Source organism: Oreochromis niloticus, linkage group LG17 (assembly GCF_001858045.2).
Source record: "Oreochromis niloticus isolate F11D_XX linkage group LG17, O_niloticus_UMD_NMBU, whole genome shotgun sequence".
Classification (NCBI taxonomy): Eukaryota; Metazoa; Chordata; class Actinopteri; order Cichliformes; family Cichlidae; genus Oreochromis; species Oreochromis niloticus.
Window position 1 is genome coordinate 18460023 of NC_031981.2, and position 22873 is coordinate 18482895.

General features: G+C 39.3%; 1 long non-coding RNA gene across 1 annotated transcript in view; it reads right to left on the reverse strand.

The window, feature by feature from the left end:
• Positions 1 to 220: 220 nt before the first annotated feature.
• The window catches only part of LOC112842699 (uncharacterized), a 55816-nt gene continuing 33163 nt past the window's right edge, over positions 221 to 22873 (reverse strand). Inside the window, exon 3 of the long non-coding RNA XR_003214654.1 lies at positions 221 to 405. This is a non-coding gene — a long non-coding RNA (uncharacterized LOC112842699). The remainder of the gene's footprint in view (positions 406 to 22873) is intronic.

The following is a 22873-nucleotide window of genomic DNA, read 5'->3' on the forward strand; positions in this document are numbered from 1 at the left end:
ATTTTATTAGAAACAGCACAACTAATCTTTGGATCTTTCTTTCACTTTTTATCTTCTGAGTAACTATTCTACAGGTAGAAAACTATTGTGGTTTGCTGAAATGTTTCGTATAAATGTTTAGTATAAGATATCAGGGACTCAAAAAAAGAGAAAAAAATCACTTGGCATTTCTTTATATTCCCTCTCCCTCTGTTTTATTTCCATCACTTTCTCTCTGTAGTTCAGATCGGCTGTTTGTCTCCCCGGGGAGAGAGCGCAAGAGCTGAGTCTCCATCTGCCTCTCAGCTTCGTCATCCCTCCACCCTTCTTTTCCTCCTCACCCTCTGCCTCTCTCTGGGATCTTGGTCCATCACCGCCTGTCAGATGCCAGTCTCTGTCCCTCTCACCAGTTCTGCCTCGGTCCAACTGTCAAATGAAATTTTGAGTGAGTTTCAAATGAATGGAAAGACTGAAATATGAAAAAGGTGTCCTTGCAATGGTTGGCTTGAAGTAAGCATTGTTTCAGAGCAGAAAAGTATCCACATGAAAAAGTTATGTATAGAAGTGCAAGGAAGGTTATCAGATTCCTTTCTTTTGCATTGTTCAACAACATTTCTACACTTAACAATTTAAATGTCCGCTGACTTACATAACTTTCTTTGCACACATTTTTTTTCCTTAAAGTTAGACTGCTATTCGGCTTGTGTTTGAGAACAAAATGGGTGGTATTTTTCAGAATATTGTAGTAAAGGGATTTCAAGGAGTACTTTGGGATCGAAGCAAGTTTCCAGCTTTATTCAGTCACTTGTCAATTTCCTTACTGTCAGGATGGAGGGGTACAATGGACTCTTTGAATTTATGAGCCTTTGGAAATTGGTATATCAAAAACCGCCTATACGTGTTTCCATGAAAGCCTGATTGCTTCGACACTACTCTCAGGTGGTTCTCTGCAATTCATCTGTCATGTTTTTTGCCCCTGCTCTTTTTTTCTATGAGACAAGAAGAGAGACAGCACTAGGTGGTGAAATACTGGGCAATTGGACAAGTATATCAGTACTTTGGGGTTGGCCTAGTCCATCAGTGGTGCTAGATTAGCCATGTGTTGGTAGTTCTTAATGAATCAGGGGTCATGCAGAAACATCTGTATGAGGGTCAGCAATATACGAGCCAGTTTGTAGACTGAATGTGGCTGCCTGGAAAACTTTAACAACCTTAAAGTGCAATTTGTACATTTTAGTTCTTGAAAACAGTGATGTAACTATTGATGTAGTTATTATTAACTGTGAATTTCCGCCCAAAAGTATGTAGGTATAATTGTTATCATCTTTTGTTGATTGAGACTGAGATAAATGTGATTCATTGCTTTATTTTTTACAGCAATAAAATGAATAATTATTATTCGGTCATGGCAGGTACACTATGAATCTATGCTAGCATAAATGACTAAGTAGCATACTATCCCGTAATTTATCATGAGTAATACATCTAGAAATGAGCATAATGATGTTGGTTTGAACCACGGTAACTTCCTCAGAACCTTAGATCAAAAATGGACTTCTGTGACTCATAAGCAACTCTGCTGGAAAGAAGCCCGTGTCAGCTGGTGATGAAGTTAGCAGGGAGTGTTGTCTTGCTTGTTTTTGATCTCTAATGAGGATTAAAACCTCAGAGAATCAAACTTCCTCCGTTAAAGACATGTCGGCTGCCCACACCTTGTCGTAACACCTCATACTGAATGCTTTGACACGGCTGACAAAGTGCCCGTTGCTAAGAGACAAAGTGAGAAAATAGCATGGTACAAACAGAAAACCTACAGATTACTCTGATATGCAGAACATGCTGGCATTTAAACCCTTAAGTTCCAGCTATCGGCTGTTTTGATATCTCAGTCTGCTTAATTTCGACAAAAGATGGGATAAATTTAGTTGAACCATTCATCTTTCATAGCATTGCTCAAATTTGAGCAGAAATATACTCTGGCTAATTGCTATGAGATGTTTTTGAAAGTTAACATTTACATTTGATTGCTTTGTATTTATTCTGCAGGAGAAGTCTGGAAACATTTGAATGCAATTTCTTCAGAGGACTTGAGAAAACAGGCAGAAGACAAAAATTTAGGCGGCAACTGCCCTTTTTTTTCCCCATTGCTGTTGCTAGGCTGTTACTGTAAATCACTTATTTGCCACATGTCACAAAAGGTAACTATGAAAAGCAGCTACTTTAAGGCAATCAGTAAAAGACAAGCAAATATAGAAACCTCAAGTACTCAGCTAATGTTTCTGAAAGCTGTGTCGTCAGCAGCAAGAACTCAAGGGTCAACAACAAAACAAAAAAGGTAACAAGTCAACACTAACTTAAATCTACAGAGAGGTGATTAAATAAAAGGAAAACCAGTGTAAAGTGTGTTGGTAAAATGTTAGTCCACCCTGTGCCATGAGAAGAGCTTTAAAGTGCTTTGTAATTTATTTGCCGAGTTTGTGTAACTCCACTGGAGGAATGAGTGCTGGTATTTCAAAAAGTATTCCCAGAAAGACGGTTGTGTAGGGCAGCAGGTAGTTCAGTTTTGGTTGATACTCTATTGATTGTGAAGACCGTGGAATATAATTCAGATGATTTTCATACTTAGCAAACCATTTAGTGAGCCCTTGTGTCCTCGGGTCACGTCCTGGCAGACAGCTCTGTCTACAGGACAGAAATGCTCCCTCACAGGATTCAGCTTATTATTCATAACAATTTATTACTGACTTGACCCTCTGATTGATTTCTCTCTCAGGACAAGTGGGGCCCAACCATGAATCTGTCCCAAGGTTTTGCCTGGACTTTTAACTGGTAACATATTTCTATCCTCCCCAATCTCAACTACATCCAAAACTATGAGGTAAAGCTATGGTATAAATGTCTGTGGCAGGGCAGCCAGTCAATAAATGACTTGACTAAAACATGCAATGCAACATTTAGTACTTGAATTTAACTTTGTGCTTGTTGGCCTTGAATTATGAACTTTTTTTCCATTTATTTTCTAAACCTCTTAGTTTATTGTGTGAGCTGAGGGTGTTTCAAACCCCAAATTTTCTCAAAGCAGTCCTTATCACTAGTTTTAGTATGTGATAGATGGAGGCCACCTGTTAAACCCAACAGCCGTCTACATCTCAGTTGTGATCAGTTTATAAGTTGAGGACAAAAAACAGGTTGTTAAAAGGTAAAAGTGTAATGTGTCATTATTGGATATAAAGTTTGATTGTTAAAAAAAAACCAAAACATATTTCTATGTTGCAGTGAACCATAACAAGTATGGCAGAGCCAGCTCAGGATTTAACCTCAGGATAACACAATATGGCTCAATGAGCAAACGCATGTGATGTCTAGAGCACAAAGAAGGATGCAAAATTGCTTGGGGCACTAGTGTAACAGAAATTCAGTTTTCTGCTCCAGGTTCAGCTGCTCTTTCATTCCAGGCCTCACATAAATTACATTCAAATGGTTGTGAGACAACAAATGATCATTATTGCTCACAACTAAACATGAGAATTAAAAAAGAAAAAGAAAAAAAACCTGACGGTGCGCGTCCCCACTACAGTGGGGAAGCTGTGGCTCAGGAGGTCAGACTGGCTGCTCCAGTCTGCATGCCAGAGTTTCCCTGAACAAGATACTGGGTCCTGGGTTTCTCCCATCATTGGAGTGTGAATGTTAGAAAGCATTTAGATATAGAAAAAAGTGCTTGGGTAAATGAGGCATGTTGAATAAAGTGGTTTGGTTTCTCAACTACAGTAGAACAGCTCTACATAAGAACCAGTCCATTTAGTGACAGCATGAAGGAGTCACCAGTCTGAGCCAAACTTTGTTGAGATTTTTCTTTGTATTTTCATGAGAACTATTTCTCAAAACCGAAGCAGAAAATTCCTGTTTTAAAAAGGCCCCGTGTACGAATGGACGCAGCCAGTTGTTCTCTGGAGTGTGATACCTGGCTGACCCACCTGCTCCTCTTCAGTTATCACCCACCTGCAGTATTTAAAGACCAGTTTATCTACTGATACTTTGCAACAGTGTTACAACAGTGCAAGAGGTAGTACACTCTTGCTCCTTGTGTTTACCTTAGACATCTTCATCCTACGGTGGCCCTGAGAGGCCAAACGGACTGCAACTTAAGAAAACACCAGCAATAAGAAAAACGCTGCAAAAGCACACACAACACAACGGAAATAGGAAAAACGACAACGGAAATAGGAAAAAAGAAAACAGAAATAGGAAAAATGAAAACAGAAATAAGAAAAAACAGATTTCCAAAAGCACAAGGGAAGTGTTTCTGGGGAGACAATAACCCGACGGACCAGTTGCAGGAACCAAAATATGCTAAGAATTGCACTGGGAGACACTTAAAAGAAGTGGAGGATCTATCTTTGTGAGGAAAGAAAAGATTAGAGGTAAGTGTGTTAGCCTAAATATTAACCTAAAAATCTTTCATCAGTATTATATGAATCATGATAAAACACACCTATTATGTTTTGGGTTCCTGCAACTGGTCCGTCGGGTTATTGTCTCCCCAGAAACACTTCCCTTGTGTTTTTTCCGATTTCTGTTGTCGTTTTTCCTATTTCCGTTGTGTTTTGTGTGCTTTTGCAGCGTTTTTCTTATTGCTGGTGTTTTTTTTAAGTTGCAGTCTGTATGAATAAAACTGAATCATATTAAATCTGGAAAACTTGCCTCTGTCTCTCACCTCTCTAGAATTCCATTTCTATGAAAACCTACCTGTCTACTCAGTATCTGCTTCTTGGCCTGCAAGAACAACAACAAATTAGCATCTGTTGTCTGGGTCCTGTTTTCTGGTCTAGCGTTTCGTTTTTATTGTTCATAACCAGCATCACTGACATTTGTTACAGAAAGTAGAAAATGTAGGAAACCTAGCAGACAAAGTGAGACAGAAATAGAAAATCCAGACAGGCATAAGAGGTCCGCTGTTAGGAAACATGAAAGCAGCGTTTCTTGGTGATGTTTTTTCTGGTGTGGCTTACTTGAGACAAACTGAGGCCATGAACTAAAATGAGTCTGCTACCGCTGCACTACAGGAAATAATGGTGTTTAAATGAGTGCTACAAACACTTTTGGGTGGATTCCAGCCAAGTCCTCCTCAAGCTGCAGCAGTTAGGACACTTGACCAGAAAAATTAGGTTGGCCATTTGTCAACCTCTACTGAGTGATTCAGTCGGTAGATTCTGCCCCCCTGACTACAAGTGCTCGGAGAATACAAGCACTGAAATGCACCAGTTAGCTTAATTCTGTCCCTCTCCTCCTGCAGATGTCCCACTGCCAGTCACCTGAATCAAATCTCACCCTCCAGTCATTCATTCAGGCTTGTGGGATGTGGGTTGTCTGTGCTGCGTCTCCAGCACTGGCTGTTCCTTTTGCATTTATTTACACTGTGTCTGTGAATATCCCCTTGTATCCCACAGCAGCAGATGACATATCACAGCCCTCTCAAGCTTTTGTCAGGCAGCTAAATCCAGTCCCCATCCCTTCGGTGGGCCAACAGTGGAATGGGAAACGTTAACTCACTCCTGTAAAGCCCCAGCAGACAGTGGACCAGGCCCCTCAGCCTCCGATCAATTCCACTTCCTCTGAATATCAGTAAATCAAGCTTCAGCAAGATCCCTCCCCTGGCCCGTTGACGCAAACTAATTCTGCCGGTTTCCTCGATAGTGATCTCACTAAGACCCCCGGTGAATGGTGGAGAGAGCGAGAAAGAACTAGTGTTGTATAAAAAGCAAGCCAACAGGTCTACGGAGCAGGGATTAGTGGGTAAAGTGGATTAGGAAGAGGTATTCTGATATTCCGCCCAGGCTGCTGAGAAGGTCTTTAGAAAAGCAGAGAAACATCTGCTGGAGCTTAGTGAGGCAATGAAAACACTGGAAATCAGAATGGTTAGAAGACACACGCGCTAACACACTGAGAGATTTAAAACAACGAAGCCATGGCACGGGAACAAGGCACTGGAACATAACAAAACCCTCACACTTTTATATATACTTATATATATATATAAATGTACAGCAGTGCCCTGGGGTACTTGCATTCTTGGCTCTGTCTTTGTGGATCCTTGTGTTTTTATAGATGGCGTGTGTGTGTTTGTGTGTGCATTTCAGAGTGTGAGCGATTGCACCAGCTTGACAGGTCCTGGCAAATTAGAGCTCATATCCTGATTGAAGCCTTTGTATTTTGAAAGCCACAGGACACAAAGTCTCTATCTCTCTTCTTTTACCTCTGTCTCTTGTTGTCTGTTCCTCCACCTTTATTTACAGCTCCATCGCAGCGCTGACATAATGAGGACATGAGCTTCAAATGAGATGAAATGAGGTAAAACAAGGCTCCTGTCAGCATCGTTTTCTGGACAGCATCTAAAAACAGCAGGCGTCGCTTCCTTAACTGGGCCATTAACTTAGGAGGAAGCCTTCAAAGTCCTGCTTTGACTGAGCAAACAGTCCAACAGGACAGTAATGTGCAGCTGAGTGTGATGCCGTTTTGATGGGACAGGCATGGCTGATTGCACGAATTACAGAAGGGATGGGAGTCGGAGAAATTCAGGATCACAAAGAACTGGGTGACAGCACTTAACTGGACTTTTTACTTTTGCTCGAGGCTATAAAACTAAATATTTTTCCACATCAGTGACTCATTTAGTTAACACAACGAGAATAATTATGTAATATCCAGCATGAAAATCAGAATGACAAATCATAAGCATGACTACAACTAATGATCATTTCCACTGTCACTTCTACCCATTTTTATAATGAAAAAATGCAGCGGTTTGCGTATGTCTAGAGGCCACAACGATGATGTCAGTCTGCTTGTTTTTCCTTTTAAAAGCACTTCTCAAGATTCCTGTCTTATTATCTGATCTTTATCAGCAAAGAAAGGATTTGTCCTTATTCTAATTCACCGTCTCTGCTAAAGTTTAACACTTAATTGGGATTTTATCCTTTTTTTTGCTTTAAAATAAGGCAGCTCTGTTCTGGCAAAAGTCATAATCACGAATATCACGATTATTTTAATCAGCATTGAGATCACTCATTACTCAACTTTAGACAGGGGATGCAGCACATTAGGGAGACCTGGTTTGAACTCACAGTGAGAGCAGTGTTGACTAATATAAAGACAAAAGAAGGGCATGATTGTGAATACGAATGCAGAACAGGGGAAAAAAAGGCTTAGCTAAGCAGCAACCTACAGAGATGAAAAATGAGTTTCATGTTGAAGTGAGGAAAACCTGCAGTTCTTCTATTGGCCACTTGAGGCTGCTTCAAATAGTGAGTTAACTCCTGTAGAGTCCCATGTTAAAGTGGCCAGTGTTACAGCATTAACGGGATATTTGTAGCCTGTTTAAAAAAAAATGTTTTTGGCCTTTATGGATATTCTAATTACCTGATATGTGTCTGTGCATTGTACCTCTACCATTTATGATGCAACTTACATCAAGCTAGTATTAGTTGGTAACTTATTCTACCTTTTTATCCAAATACTGCCTTTCTTGCAATGATCAGACAGAAATAACGTTTAAAAAAGAAATAAATAAAAAAACCCACATTCCTTACTGCATGAGCACAGAGATGTTCCAGTTCAGTTCTGAACCTTTGGGATCAGTGGACAGTCATGTAAAGTGATCATAAATAGCCACCTAATGGACCTTTAGGTAAGACTTGATAGAAATTATCAAAATAAAATGACAAAAATTGTTTTAATCAACCTTTTTTTAAACAGTTCAACTGTTATGTGGTGAAAAATGGGGGGAAAAAAAATCACAAATTATTCCTCCAGCTGCCTAAAAGATTTCACATACTCATGTTGATCTTTTTTTTTTTTTTGGTAAATTGTTGCATTAATATGTCTGATTTCCTGTTCCAGTGGCGCCTCGGTTAACTTGGTTCAAAAGGATAAATGTGGAGCCTCACTGTGACCTTTTAGCACCAGTATGTGTATGCGTTACCGAACGTGCAAACCTTTTGTAATGCACTTTCATGTGTGCCATTACCTGTGTGTCTTTGTGCCTTTGTGCATTTGTCTCCCTCTGATGCGTCCATAAGTCCAGTCAGGATGTAGAGTGTTAAATATTGATACCAGGCATCACCTGACCACTCCCAGGGGAGGACGGTGTAAAGGTTGTGGCTCTAACAGCAGGCTCCACTGAGCTCCCGTATATTGCTCACTTTCCTCTCCCCAGGGCCATATTTTCACTCTTTCTTTTTTTTGTGTCCCTAGCATCTTTAGACTCAGAGCAGCAGTAAATGCACCCTGTATTTCCACTGTTATTTATTTTTATCTAAAGCTATGAGATATTCTCTGCCAAATCTGCAGCCTGCCACAACTCTGTACATTTATCTAGCACAGGAGCAGCATGTTGTGTTGACACCAAAGGAAAGCCAAATAGACTGCCGAGCCTTTCTGATGCACGTTTCCTTCTCCACTGAAAAACAAGAATAGTGGTTTGAAGAGAGTGTGGGCAGGGTTCTGACATGAAGGTAGTTATTTTTATCATCTTGATGTGCAAAGCATAGTCAAAAGGGCACGTTACTTATTTTTTATGGTAGACCTGGTCACAAGGTAGTTTTCGTGTCCTTTTAGCATTCATACTAAATTTAAAGTAAAACACGCTACATTTACTCATTTTCTTACACATGAAGTCACTAGTCTCACAGTTTTGTATATGACAAGAGGAAAAGGAATTGGGGTTAAGCTTTCAAGGGCTACCCTTGAAAGAATACTGAAAATAAATAGATACTGAGGTGTCAGAAGTTGTCATCAAGGGGTACAGGGAGGTCATCAAATCTCATCTTTACGAGGGAAGGATGAAATTCCACATCTGCTTCATATTTCTGATACAGAAGCTACATCCATGTTTTTTTTACGTACTAAAAATGCATGGACAACTAGAAAAATAGAGTTTTAGTTAGCAGGTTTAACAAACTCTTAGTATAACTGTAAATTCTGAGATGAGAAAATTTGAGTTTTGAGCTCCAGAAAAGCTAATCAGAGTTGGTTTAATCAACTCTGATTAGCAGTAGATTACATTCCTTTGATTATTTTGACCTCGAGTTCACCATATGCCTATAAGATGGGGCTAAAAGCCGGCATATATGGATCTCTAGTACCGGTCCAGTGTTACATTTGAGTACAGTATAATACAGTAAGCACTTACATGGCCACAGGTGTATAAAATCAAGCACTCGGTATGCAGACTGCTTCTGCAAACATTTGTGAAAGAACAGGTCGCTCTCAGCACCTCAGTGAATTCCAGCGTGACACCGTGATAAGATGCCACCTGTGCAACAAGTTCAGCTGTGAAATTTTCTCACTACTAAATGAGACTCAGCCATCAAGTGGTAGGCCACAAAATCATATAACCCATATAAATGTGACTGGGGAGTAGTAACGCATGAGTAGGGAAGCCAGACCATGCCAGCCAAATGCCCGCTACTATAGTTGGGTAATAGGTTGTTTTTTATTTTTTTCAGTTTTCATAAATGTGACTCAAACACACAGTGGGCCTTTTTCAGAACCAAGTTTTCTCAGAGTTGTACTTTGTGTAAGCTCTAGAGTACAGTTTCTGTACGGGGCCACAGTTTAATTAAATTAAATTTATTTCATCTACATTGTACTTTGCCTCTGGTCCTTTCTTCTTATGCGTGAGTAATAACAGTTCAGCTTCATAATTCGAGTCCTCGTGCCATATGAGAAATGAATTTCAGCAAAGTCATACAAAAGGAAAAAAAATGCGAGTTGATTTACACTGCTGCACAAGTTAAGGTTTCAAACACTCACGCCCCCTCAAGCTTTGTCATGGTTCAGCTTGAAGTATTCTGCAAAAGCAGTAGATTACATGCCTTTTAGCAGTGACACGGTTTCATTTTGTACATATTAACACAGACGTTCGGAACATTTTAACACTCTGTGAGGATCCTGACATGGGTTGAAATATTATCTAAATAGGACATACTGTAACTGTGCTGCAGCAGATTAACTGTTCTGCTGGTTGAATCAGTGGAGCTACTGTACGCACGTTTAAAGGGTTTCATTATTACATTCAGCTAAAACCATTGCATTCGGTCATTTTCTATTAACAGGCTGATTAATGCAATTAGTCATCCATTTTGATTGGACTGCCTCCAAGTATGCTTTTTTTATTACACCGTTTTCTATCCTAGTTTTATTTTTTTAACTTCAGATCTTGCCTTGGGGTGAAACAAAGAAAATTAAGTGAACACTGAGCCCTGGAATTTGGTTCAGTTCAGTTTGGACTTAGGCCAGTAGATTAAAAATTGCTAAATTAGACATTGATACTCATTATACAGAAAAATGATAGCTAGCTATTTTGTCAGTGCCCTGACCTTTGAGTCAAGGTTCCATCAACAAATCCACAGAGGTGCTGTGTTGTGCTGATACTAGTCAGAATCAATAAATACGACTGAGAGAAAATACTTTTTACTCCTTATCCTGACAGACTTGAGGTATTGCTGTCATCCTGCTCGGTGGGCAGCGTGGAAACCCAAATTTGTGAACACAAGAACTCGAGAACTATTGTTTAAGGTAAAATGACACACGGCTAATATACCAGTAATATGTCTTTTCATTTTATGACCACACAGCAAAAATAACATTAAAAAGGCGTTTCAGGCCTTTTTGGGATAGGTAAAATGGGTCTAAGAATTGATGAATATACATGTAATAGCTCATCTGATTAGTCACAGTCGTGACTCACCTTTGAATGTTTTTTCCAAAGCATGTAATTCAGCAGTCCCCAACCGTTTTAGCGTCATGGATCGGTTTATGTCCAACAATATTTTCACGGAGCGGCCTTTAAAGTGTCGCAGATAAAAACAACAAAATAAAACCAGTACCAGTACAAAAAAAAAAGATTTAATCATAACAGTCAGGAAAAGACCCAGGGAAACCGAGTTAACGATAAAAGCGATTAAAAAAATAACGCTAAAAACCAACAAAAACCCTGAAAACCATGAATTTCACACCCGAGCCTGAGTTGAATAGACTGTTAGTCGAAAAACCCTATGACCATGAAGGAATGTCTAACTGTAGACAGTAGTTTACATTAATTATGATTTTTAGCATGTCTTACTGCTTGTTCTTACTTAGCCATTTATTTTTGAAATGATATAGTGAATAAAGTCACTAAGGCTCATATGCACTCCATTAAGAGCTACAGAGACCTGGGATTTGTCCCACCTACAGACTCTATAGCCAGCAGGCTGAGGGGTAGCACTGGCGGCAACCGTTTTTAGAAATTCTATTCTGCAAAGTTGCTGTAAGCTCCCATAGCATTTACCAGTTGGCCAATTTACACTTGTCTTTGACTGATACAGTACTGTGCACTTTCCTAGTTAATTATATGACTAGGAAAGTGGGAAATGGATGGACATTTACTGAAACATGCACAAGCATGCAAGCAGTGTCATGCAAGTCTAACAATGATTTCTGGTTAACAGTAGCTCGATTAGCTAAAGGACCATCTGCGTCACTCCGGTCCACTTTGAGCATTTTTTTGTTTCGAGGACATGACTTTCAGATGCTGTTCATCTGCTGTAAGGAGCTTTTCAGGCCTGCCACTTATTTTGCCCTCTGCTTGTCCACTTGTCAAATTTTTTAAGCACACACTACACACCATGCTGAGATATGCCAAGTTTTCGACTAATAGCTGCTTGGGAATCATCGTGTTGGTGCAGAAATGCTATTTTATGTCTGTCAAACTGTGTTATCCCTGGCATTTTTCTGAGAGTCGCAAAAGAATTTTGAACAAATTATGTGTTTTTTGGAACAGGCTGTTGGTAAAAAGTGACTTGAGACTTTTGCACAAGACTGTATACATCTCAAAATAGGTATATTCTGTTAGACATTTTATGATCCAAGCTAAGGCTGTCTATATTTCATTTCGACAGCCCACTTCTTCTGTTTTTCCTTACTGGAAAGATTAAATGTTGATAATGTTTCTTATATAGCATTATACATTTAAACTTTTTACTATATGTTTAATATACATCAATTAAATCTTACTTATATTTACGTATATCTCAGACCCAGAGAAAGAACCCAAGCATTCCCTACCAGCAAACATTTGGCAAAAGTGAGGAGGAAGAACTCCCTTTAAACAGGAAGATGCCTTCAACACAACAAGCTGTGTGACAATCCTTGGTGTGTAATGTGCAAGTTGTTAGGTAATTTGCATATTTATGTTTTCTAAATGCTACAAAGTTAATTTTTTATTTTTAGATTTTAACCACAAAACAGCAATTTTTCGCCACCTAGTGTTAAGCTTGGGGAATAGAAAAATTGCAAGTCTACAATTCAGTAATGTGTGCTACTGTATAAAGACTGACGTAAATTAGCTTCATATCTTTATTTGGTATGGACTAATAATGTTTTGCTATCACTGCCCCTCGTTCAAAGTGTCATTCACGTGAATAAAGCACATTCCCAGCTGCACTGCTTCTTGCGACACTAGCTCGTTGCAGGTGAAAATCTCCCTGCCGCAGCCTTTGTCATACTCTAAACCACCTTGTTGTTTGTAATAATGAATGCAGCCAAGCTTGTTGCACTGCACAGATAGTGAGAGTCTCTGTGCTTACATTACAAATGGCTAAATGCTATATCCCCTCTGGGCCTGTGTTATAGCTAGGTGTTCATTTCCTGTCACGCTCTTTCTCGCTATTTGCCTTCCCTCTTTTGTTCCCCCTCCCTCTCTCCGTTTTCATTCCAGATGTCCATCTCTCCTAGGTCCTATTCTCTGTTCTCTATGTGACAAATTGTACCTTCTTCCCGACAACTGGACAACATAACCTTGGCGTGCTTGTGCTTGTCTGAGTGTAAGTAATTTTGTATTTATGAGGATTCACAGAGATAGTGTCTCAAATGAAGCGAAACTCGGATAAGGCTAGAATGACATTTAATTAGGTAGGTTTTAAAAGTATCACTCACCACCTGTAGGTTTGAAAGATGCCTGGTAAAACATTCCTTTCTTCAGGGCAAACAGCAGCTGTAGCCGGTTATAAAATAAACCAGTTACAAGAAAAAGACAATCACACTTCAAGAAAAGGCTGGTTTTCCAAGTTAATAGTAAACACACCAGCTAATACATACTAAAAGCTACCTGCTCACTAGCCTAGCTAAAAATAAAGCCAGTAGTGATGTCCAGACCTGCTTGGTTTGAGTGGGAGTGGAGAGGGATTTGTTATTCAGCAGAGGCTTCCATAAGCTAATTCAGAAGGCACATTTGATGTGTCCATTTATTTAAGTTGTTCGATTCCTACTGAGTCTAGTCCTCCTTCACTGTACTTCCACATATGCTAAGGAAAATTGCCTTTTATTTCAACTTAAAAGCGGAAAAACATACATACTTATATACTTTGCCCAAACTACTGTACATATCTGACTCTGCATTAAGCTTTAGCTTAGCCAATGAGCTTATGTCTGCTTGTAGAGCAGCTCCGTTTCAAAGTAAGGACTAAAAACATCCAATAAGATGATTTTCCCTTACACTGGGATTTGTGTTGCTCAATAATGACCACCGAAGGTCACAGTTTTCCCGCCTTTTTCATTTCCCACCACATTGCCGGAGGTCCATCTTTTGCATGTGAGTGGTGTGAGATGGAGACAGAGGGGGAGATGAGCAGAGGCAGGGAGAATGTGACAGAGACGGAGTGTGCGGTGGCGTGCGCTGCCGTCAATATAGCCGGCGAATTGAGATATGCTCGGAAAGCTGCTCCTGCAATCTGGCCTCGGCGTCTTCATCCCTCCCCCTTTTCTCCCAAGCTACTTCTCGCTCTTTCAAATTCTCCTCTTCGCACCCTCACACACACATGCTCAAAGTACGAGACTGTTTGTGCCTCATGTGTATGCGAGCCTATCTGTGTGAGTGTGAGTGTGTGTGTGTGTGTGTGTGTGTGTGTGTAGGTGGTGTTTTGGCAGCCTCTGGTAGTAGAGTATAATAACGAAAACTGTCCGGTTGGCATTCACTCGCATATCCCAGTACGCCCTTCGTCCTCCGCCCTGTCCCCCCTTCTCCTCTTCCTCCGCGCTCTTGTTTTCTTTTTTGCTGTTCCTTTTCTCTGTGCCATGTTTTCACAGCACAGATGAAGCTCTCTCCTTCACACAAACTCCTACGCTCTCTTTACTCCTCTCTCAAAGTCGTTTTTTTTTTTTTATCATTTGCCTATCTCATTCTCTGAAATACATACTGTGCACTACGCACTGAGATGCTCAGGCAGTGCTGGCATTTTAATTTGGTCCAAATTGCATTTGTGAATCTCGCTCCGCATGTGCACTCAGTAAATGTGTGTACTGTTATAATTCTATCCAGTGAGCACCAAATGTCCTAACAAGATTAGAAAGATGAGAAATTTTCTAAAGTGGGGACATTTTGGCTCGTACTCATGACCTGATTCAAGTGTGGTGACTTTAAGTGTCTTGCTGCTGCTGATGTAAGTGGTAATTTTACCTTTAAAACACATTGGCACCATGCATGAAGAAGCATAAAGCATAAAAAAGAGGGCCATAAAGTGATTTAACTGTTGAACAGTTTAAAAGTAGTTGAATCAATGGTAGACTTTAATTTGCCTTTTAACAGACAATTGTACAATTTGGTCAGGCTCAGTGCGTTGAACTGTTTTGTTTTGTTTTTTCTTTTAGCATTGACAGAAATATTTAAGTGCAGCTTTGGGAGATAGTAGTGTTTTTGTTCAACAGTCTATAACCTAAAGGAAGTGAAGGAAGTGAAGCTGGACAATGTATTTATAATCTGTAATTGTAGCCTCTTTGAGAATTCAACTTGCTAAACTCTTAAATTGTAAAGCCCAACCTTTGTCACCACCACTGAGCTAGATTTGAGAGTTGTACCAATACTCGTACAGTATTGTAGTTTTCACCTTCTCCTAATTTGTTTACATTTTGTTTTCTAGACTTTCTTGTCCTTTCTGAAAGTCTTGAGCAGTGGTTCTCCAGGCTCTCCGAGGGTTTTGCAAAGCTTTTCCTTGGACATTGGCTGCTTGTTTCACTCATTTTTCATCCAGTTGTAATACCTAATCATTTCCAGAGGAATGTTTTGTGTTAGTTGAGCCACTTAAGAGTCACATATGAACCATTCAAGCATTTAAAAAGGCGCCTAACTCAAGAAATTAACCAGTTTTGTGTCTACATGTAATAGAAAATATACATTTTAAAATTTTATTATGTAAACAGCTGTCGCCTCAAAGTGCTTTATATTGTGAGGTAGAGACGATACAATAATACAGAGAAACCACCAAGCACTTGGTGACAATGGGAAGGAAAAACTCCCTTTTAAAAGGAAGAAACCTCCAACAGAACGAGGCTTAAAGAGACGCAGTCATCTGCTGCAACCAATTTGGAGTGAGGGGAGAGAGAAAGGACAAAAGACACATTGTGGAAGAGAGCCAGAGATTAATAATAAGGTGTTTCCAAACGATCTAATAACTGTAAACTTTGGATATCTTGGTATGGTGTGCAGCACAGGGAGAAAACACTGAGGGAGAAAAAGATGCCAGTGGCTAAATGTTCAAGTTAAAGCTTCAAAATGGGACTTCATGATCCAGTGTGTAAAATTCTAGTGGCATCCCTCTTTCAAGTACATATTATTATTATTATTATTATTATTATTAATACAAATGATATTACTTAAAAAAAAATAGCATTTTGGACTTGTAAAGTTAGCAGTAGCATCAATATCTAAATAGACAGACCTGTTTTTATTGTTTAGATTTTGCACTTTGCTGCTAATATACAGCTCAGTGGCCTAATGTGCTTTTACAGTATTTAAACAGATAGTGATGAGGCATACACAAAACAAACCAACAAAGGATCAAGGCCTCTTTGCCAATTGCGACCCATCACAATTTGCTCCGAATGGCTTTGATCCTGAACACAATTTTAACACAGGGGAGCTTCCAGGATGAGTCATCAGACCACGTAGGACACTCTCCACAGCATTTCCATGCATTAAGATTAACTTTAGGGATCAAGCACATCAGTCCTGAAAACCACTGGCTACAGTCTGACGTCTACATACAACCACATGTTTCTGTTGTTAGGCTCCCCATTTTATCTCTTAGTAACATTATAATACTTGATTTGCAGAAGTAAATGAAGACTTGTGTTATGAATTCAACTCATAATAACTTTTGGCAATTTTGCTGTATGTTTAAGATTCATTCCATGATGTAATCTTCATGTCACCTTTCTCATTCTGGCTTATTTGCAAGGTTGTTTCTGACAGGAAAAATGTTAATATGAAGTCGGTGTGCTACAATAAAGGTGCTTTTCTTCTTCATTGGTAGATATTAGCTTTTAATCATCTATTTTAATTATGTCCCTTGGCATCTTTTAGATTTTAACAGTTCAATTGTGAACTAGCTTATCTGAGATAAGTAAAACTAATATGAATTTTTTTTTTTTTTTTCAAACCCAAAAAACACCCTCTAAGACTAGAATCTAAGTGGGTTTGTTTTGAGCCACAGGGGCTGTTTTGTCTGACCTGGAGCCACAGAAATTGTCAATCTGCTGACTTGATTCTCCATGGGAGAGCGATCCCACTGTGGCTGCATAAAGCACTCAACTGTACCTGTTCATGTAACTAGCAGCTGGATTGAGTCAAATAAATCAAAACCAAGGCAGGTAATTTATACAGCTGAAAAGCACTCTAAGATCATATCTGGACCTCACCAAGGCTACCCGATTGTAAATTACTTTTCTTAGATGAATATTTAGAATTTGTTACCTTGTAAATCTTCCCAGATCCAGAGAATTACTAGTGCTGTGATAATGCTTGATACATGGTTTCACTCATGAAGGAACATGAATTCAGCAGACTTGGATAGCTCATGCAGGAAAGTTTTTGTGTCCCTGAACACAAATTTTCACCAGACTGGTCCCATATGTACCGATCTGTGTAAATAAACAATGAAAACAATGACTTCTTTCTACTTTTAAAGAGCAGAAAATGCCACATTTGGACCCTGGAGAGGCAGCTGGTGGCATGAAAAACCTTACCACTCACATCAGAGACCACAGTTAGTCCTAAAATGGCCACATTTTAACACTTCATGTGTATTTTAAATACCCTAACTCGATCCTAAAGTAAGGCAAGAAACTAATCTGCTGGATTTAGAAATGTGTGTTCATTGATGTATCCATCTTTTTCTTGACCTTGACTAGTCTCCCAATGCCTGCTGCCAAAAAACATCCCCAGAGCATGATGCTGCCACCACCATGCTTCACTTTAAGGATGGTATTGGTCAGGTGATGAGCGATGCCTGGTTTCCTCCAGAAATGGCGCTTGGTATTCAAGCCAAGAGTTCAATCTTTGTTTCATCAGACCACAAAATTTTGTTCCTCATGGTCTGAGAGTCCTTCGGGTGCTTTTTGGAAAACTCCAGGTGGGCTGTCATGTGCCTTATACTGAGGAGTGGGTTCGGTTTTGTCACTCTACCATACAGACCTGATTGGTGGAGTGCTGCAGAAAGCAGTGGAAAGTTCTCTCTCCACAGAGCAATGCTGGAGCTCTGTCAGAGTGACCATCAGGTTCTCAGTCACATCCCTGTTTAAAGTCCTTCAACTCCAATTGCTCAGATTAGCCAGGCAGTTAGGTCTAGGAGAAGTCCTGGTGGTTCCAAACTTGCAGCACTGGAACCTTCAATGCTGCATAAATGTTTCTGTACCCTTCTCCAGATTTGTCCTGTGTCGGTTTGCAGACAATTCCTTGGATTTGACACCTTGTTTTTTTCTCTGGCATGCACTGCCAACTATAGAACCTTATGTAGGCAGGTGTGTGGCAGTGTGTCCAAATCAGTCCAGTTAACTAAAATGACCACAGGTGGAGTCCAGTCTATTTGTAGAAACATCTGATGGGTGATCAATGGAGTCAGGAAGCACTTGAGTGCCATGGCAAAGAATGTGAATGTACGTATATTTTATATTTTTGTTTTTTATTTTTCATACATTTACAATAATTTTTTTCTTGTGTTTACGAGCTATTTATTTTATTTATTAAAGTTATTGAATCGGTTTTGGAATAAGGCTGTAACATGACAAAACGTGGAACAAATGAAGTGGACAGTGAATACTTTCCAGATGCACCGCACGCTGGTTGCCAATGGTGTTTCTAAAGCTTCATTTTATCGGTTGCCAGGACGATATCCCCTTGACAACATATATGCTGCATATAATAAATATATACCAAAGTGTCAAAGTTGTGCTGACTGTCATGAAAAGAAAAACTTAATAAAAAAAATACATTCCTCTTCTTTCATAATGAATTCAAGTATTTTGAGACACCAGGCTGGGGAGCATATGAGCCAGCTGTGTCGCTTCATGTGCACAGTAAATGTATCGAGTGTGAGGTGACAGGCCTATCTACTTGTTATCACTGAAAAGAAGCTATTAAGTGTACTTATCATTATTCTTGGCTTACTGTATTCATAGCTTGAATTAGCATGGCTTCTGTTCAAGTGCTTTGGTGGGATAAACTGAAGACCTTGATCACTGAAGCAGTAATGTTGTGTAACTGTGCATATGTGAGCAGAAGTATAATTTGCTTTTTAAACCTCTTTTCAGGATATGTTACCTATCTTTTGAAGTGTTTTTTTAATCTGATATTTGAGTGGTTCTAAACATATAGTTTTTATGCCCTTGTGACATATCAAATAAAAATCATGGTTCCCCCCGTTGAAAATAAGCACTTAAATAACTGCTCTAGGGTGTTTCCAAGATGGCTGTCAAGTGGCAAGACTCATTTCTAGGAAGTCTGGGTGCATTTATACTTTTCTACCAGTGTACTCTCTTCCCGATAAGGTGAACACAACTCTCTCCTTTCATCTAAAGAAGCAGCGAGGTCCCATCCTATCTTCCTGAATTAGATAAAATAGCTGTAAGGTCTCCACAGAGGCAAATAAGAGATGCCTGAACACAGACCCTGATGTCAGCACCAGGGTCAGATCATTGCACTTCCAAAAACAGGGCTCTGCTGTGTATGACCTCCTTTAAGGCCTCAACAAAATAGAGCTATGTACTGTAAAAAGAAAACTCCATAAACAGAAAAATCAAGACACCAACACAGTTGATGAAAATAATTTCCACCACTCTTTACGATGCAGGAAATGAAAAAACGCACCAACAGACAAGTTGCAGCACCACTTTTAAAGGTAAATGTTATGATTATTTTTTAAATAGGGCAGTAAATTGTTTGCTTGCACCTCACAGGTTCATAAAACTTGTCTGCCTAATTTTTTGGGTCTGCCTGGCAGCCTCACTCAGACATAGTTATAGTCGAGTTGGAAAAACTGAACAAGGTGCAGAGGCTATTCCTTCAAAGTAATGTTCAACCTGTAAAATGAACTTGAGTTCCAAAGATAGCATGTCCACATTTGAGGATTTGTGAATCAAGCGAATAAATGTCTTATGCATTAAAATCAAGATAATCAACTTGATAGACATACTTGATACTAGATACAGTACCTAATTTACATGATGAAGAGATTGATTATCACAGAGCTTTATTCATTAGGAGGTAAAATATGCACACACACTTGTATAGAATTGTAAGGTGGTTCGGCTAAATTCATTTTAAGACAAGCTCCTTCTTGTTTTCTGGCATCAAGGAAAGCTGCTCTTTGTATTGTCTGATCTCTAATGACCCCTATTTAACTGAAGTCACCTCGCACCTTTTCATACCAAACTTCACTTGCTATTTGTATTTTTTATGGTTTTAATAGCAAAAAAATATACTATGTTTCAGAATTGTCATACACACACACACACATACATACACACAGTCAGTGGGCCCTTTAAGTACAGCTGTTCAGCTGGTGTGCATATATTTAACAGCCAAACAGAGGGCAGCAAGTCAGCACAATCAATCATGTAGACATGGTCAAAACGACCTGCTGAAGTTCAAACTGAGCATAAGAAAATAGAATAAGGATGATACTAACCCTAAGTTGCTAACAAAGTGTCCCACAAAAGCAAAATTTTAAATATTCAAAATTAAATTTGTGGTGTTTTAATTTAGGTTAAAGTTTAATCTTTTAATTTTTTTATGTATACAAATAGAAACATTTCATGCTTCTCCCAAACTAAGAGTTGTGGCGTATTCCACTAATACCGACTGTATATAGAAGAGGCACGTAGCTGAACCGTGCATCCAGTACAAACGCTTAAGAGCTGCATTCTTTCTAATAACCAGCAGGGGTTGAGTTTGACTGTATGTCTATGGGGAAACATCCCTTGGGCTTACTTTTCCACTTTGCTGAAGAGGTTACGGTTTCAGTCACTAGTTTCAAGCTATATTGAATCATGCTTCATGTCAATTTGATATATTATAGTACCATTAGTGTCCCTCGGCTTCTCAGTCAGAGCCTCAACCTAAAGCTTGAGGGTTAAAGACAGGTCTTCACTAACTAGTGGGTGATGTCATGGCTGCTGCATTCATCTTTTATAGAAAGTCTATGAGATAACCCAAGTTATTTTGACTTTTAACTGGAATTTAATCAGTTCATTGGAACACAGGTAAGCAGCTAACAGCCAAAAGCCCAAAAAAAGCTTGTAAATTTCACAGCAAACAGGCCTTTTCAAATTGATGAGCTTTCCTCTGGCAATGCAAGTAATGAAGCCTTGAAAGTTAATGCCAACATTTCATGCAGAACTGTATGAAGGCAATGTTGGTAAAAAGTCTGTTACACTTTTATTTTACACTCTCTTACATGCACACTGTTATTAGAACAGCAGTGTTTTTCAGCAGTCGTTCTGTATGTTAATAACAGAACGATGAGAAAACGGCACGTAACAAAGGAAATGCACACATAGGTGCAACTTTCCAAACAGTATTTCGTTTTTGATTATAGAAAGACTGTTGCAAGATTACTAAGTTTCATTTTATTGTTCAGGATTTGGAATCCTATTTTTTATTGTAAATTAAGTCATCATTGTTTATTAGATCCATGCTTTGATTTGATTTGATTCTGATGAAGTGTTTCAGTGATCGCTTTTACAGGTGACCGATTTATGTCACTGAGTTAAAATATCAAACTACAAACTGTGTTGTCCCGGTAGTTGAGGACTGGATTGTTTTATTTTGTCGGGGAGGTGACTGCATCCCCTCCTAGGTCCACGATTCATCCATCTATTATCTTCTGCTTATTGAATTCAGGGTCACGGGAGGGCTGGAACCCATCCCAGAATACCAAGAACTGACTGGTTGGTTGCAGGTCTTGGTGATTCAAACTTCTATCTCTCTAAACTCTATCCTCTCGCTCGCCTGCCACTTTTACCATGAAAGAGATTTAAAAATTGTTCTTTGACCAAAAACTGGAGACACGCCACATTTTTTTCACATCGACTCTCCATGAACCCATCAGCTTCTGTCACTGGGTTTTAATGCAATTCAGAGCCAGATTAAAAACTTCCTTAGCAGTGTACTCTGGCAGATGAATAATTAAGAAACATACCGCACAACTGCAACATTAATGATTTGATTTGGTTTGTGGAACGTTTTTTTTGTACACCCATTTCCTCTAACCACACTATCAGCAGTCTAATAAAGGCAAACATGCCAAATACATAATTGAAAACCAAACTCTTTTGATATTTTCCACTATTAAAGTAACAAATTTAGAGAATTGTGCATCCTCTGAATGTTTTCATTCAGAGCATCTTTTTACCACATGAAAGGTGTTTGTGTGCGGAGAAAAAGAGGACCAAAAAGGTATTTGTGCAACGTAAAAGCCTGTTGTCGGAAAGGTCACTCCTTTGTGTTTTCTTTTTCTCCATATGCAGGCAAAGCGACTGCGCTGAGACCAGCATTTCTATTCCCCAAACAGATGTGAGCGCTTTAACCCCAATCAGTAATTTCCTGCAAAAACCGGCAGCTTAAATAGTAGCCCTACTGAGTCGGCATTGTTACGTTTTTTTAAAAGACATTCATTAAAAATGGTCTAATTGTTTGAGGAAATGTTTTGGTTTATGTTGAACAAAAAAGGAATTTTAAAGGAGATAATGGCTCCGTCGTTAATGGCATTTTTTCTTTCTTTCAAAATTTCATCAGTGTTGCTTTACTTGTCTGTTACGAGTAGAGTGGCATAATTTGGGTTTATTTTATGAATATACACACACATACATGCGCGCACACACACACACACACACACAGTTGGAAGAAGAGAGTGATAATAGAATCATTGATGAATGAGCTGAATGCAGTTAGGGAAGCATGAAAGAGAGGGAAGGGGCGTGTTGAGATTAACGTAGCACAAAGCAAATTGGGTTTGCCATTATTACACAATTCAGACTGCAGAAAGCCCCTAACCATGAGAGACAAATGAGGCCTGAGATTCATAAAAGCTCCATTAACGGGAGCAAAGGGAGTGAGGGCAGGCCATCAATGGGTCCGTTTAATACCAAACATTTATAGATCTGTGTCTATGGCCTGTGGCATGTAATGACTACACTGCAGGGCTCATGCTTTCCAGGAACATCCAGACCGCAAAATTAGGATCAAAACAGATTTCTTTAAAGCTTTCAGCTTTAAAACCAGCTCACTTAGTCTTGATATATGGTCTTGAGTACCATTCTCGAGAACACAGGAAATTTCTATCCATTAACATCTCTCTTTTTAGCATGTTTTATTTAACTCTTTTAATTAAGCAAATTCTCGATCTTCATCAGCCTGTGGTTGTGTTTTGTAAATTCCGTCATCCTCACAAATTTCCGGCTTTTATTTTCTCTCTTGCACACTCGGTTGTAGGCATTAGCAGGTGCGTCTTGAGATCAATGGAGTTGTCAAAGACTCCATAAAGCCATCACCATAACCATAACACAGCCGCTATCATACTCTGCT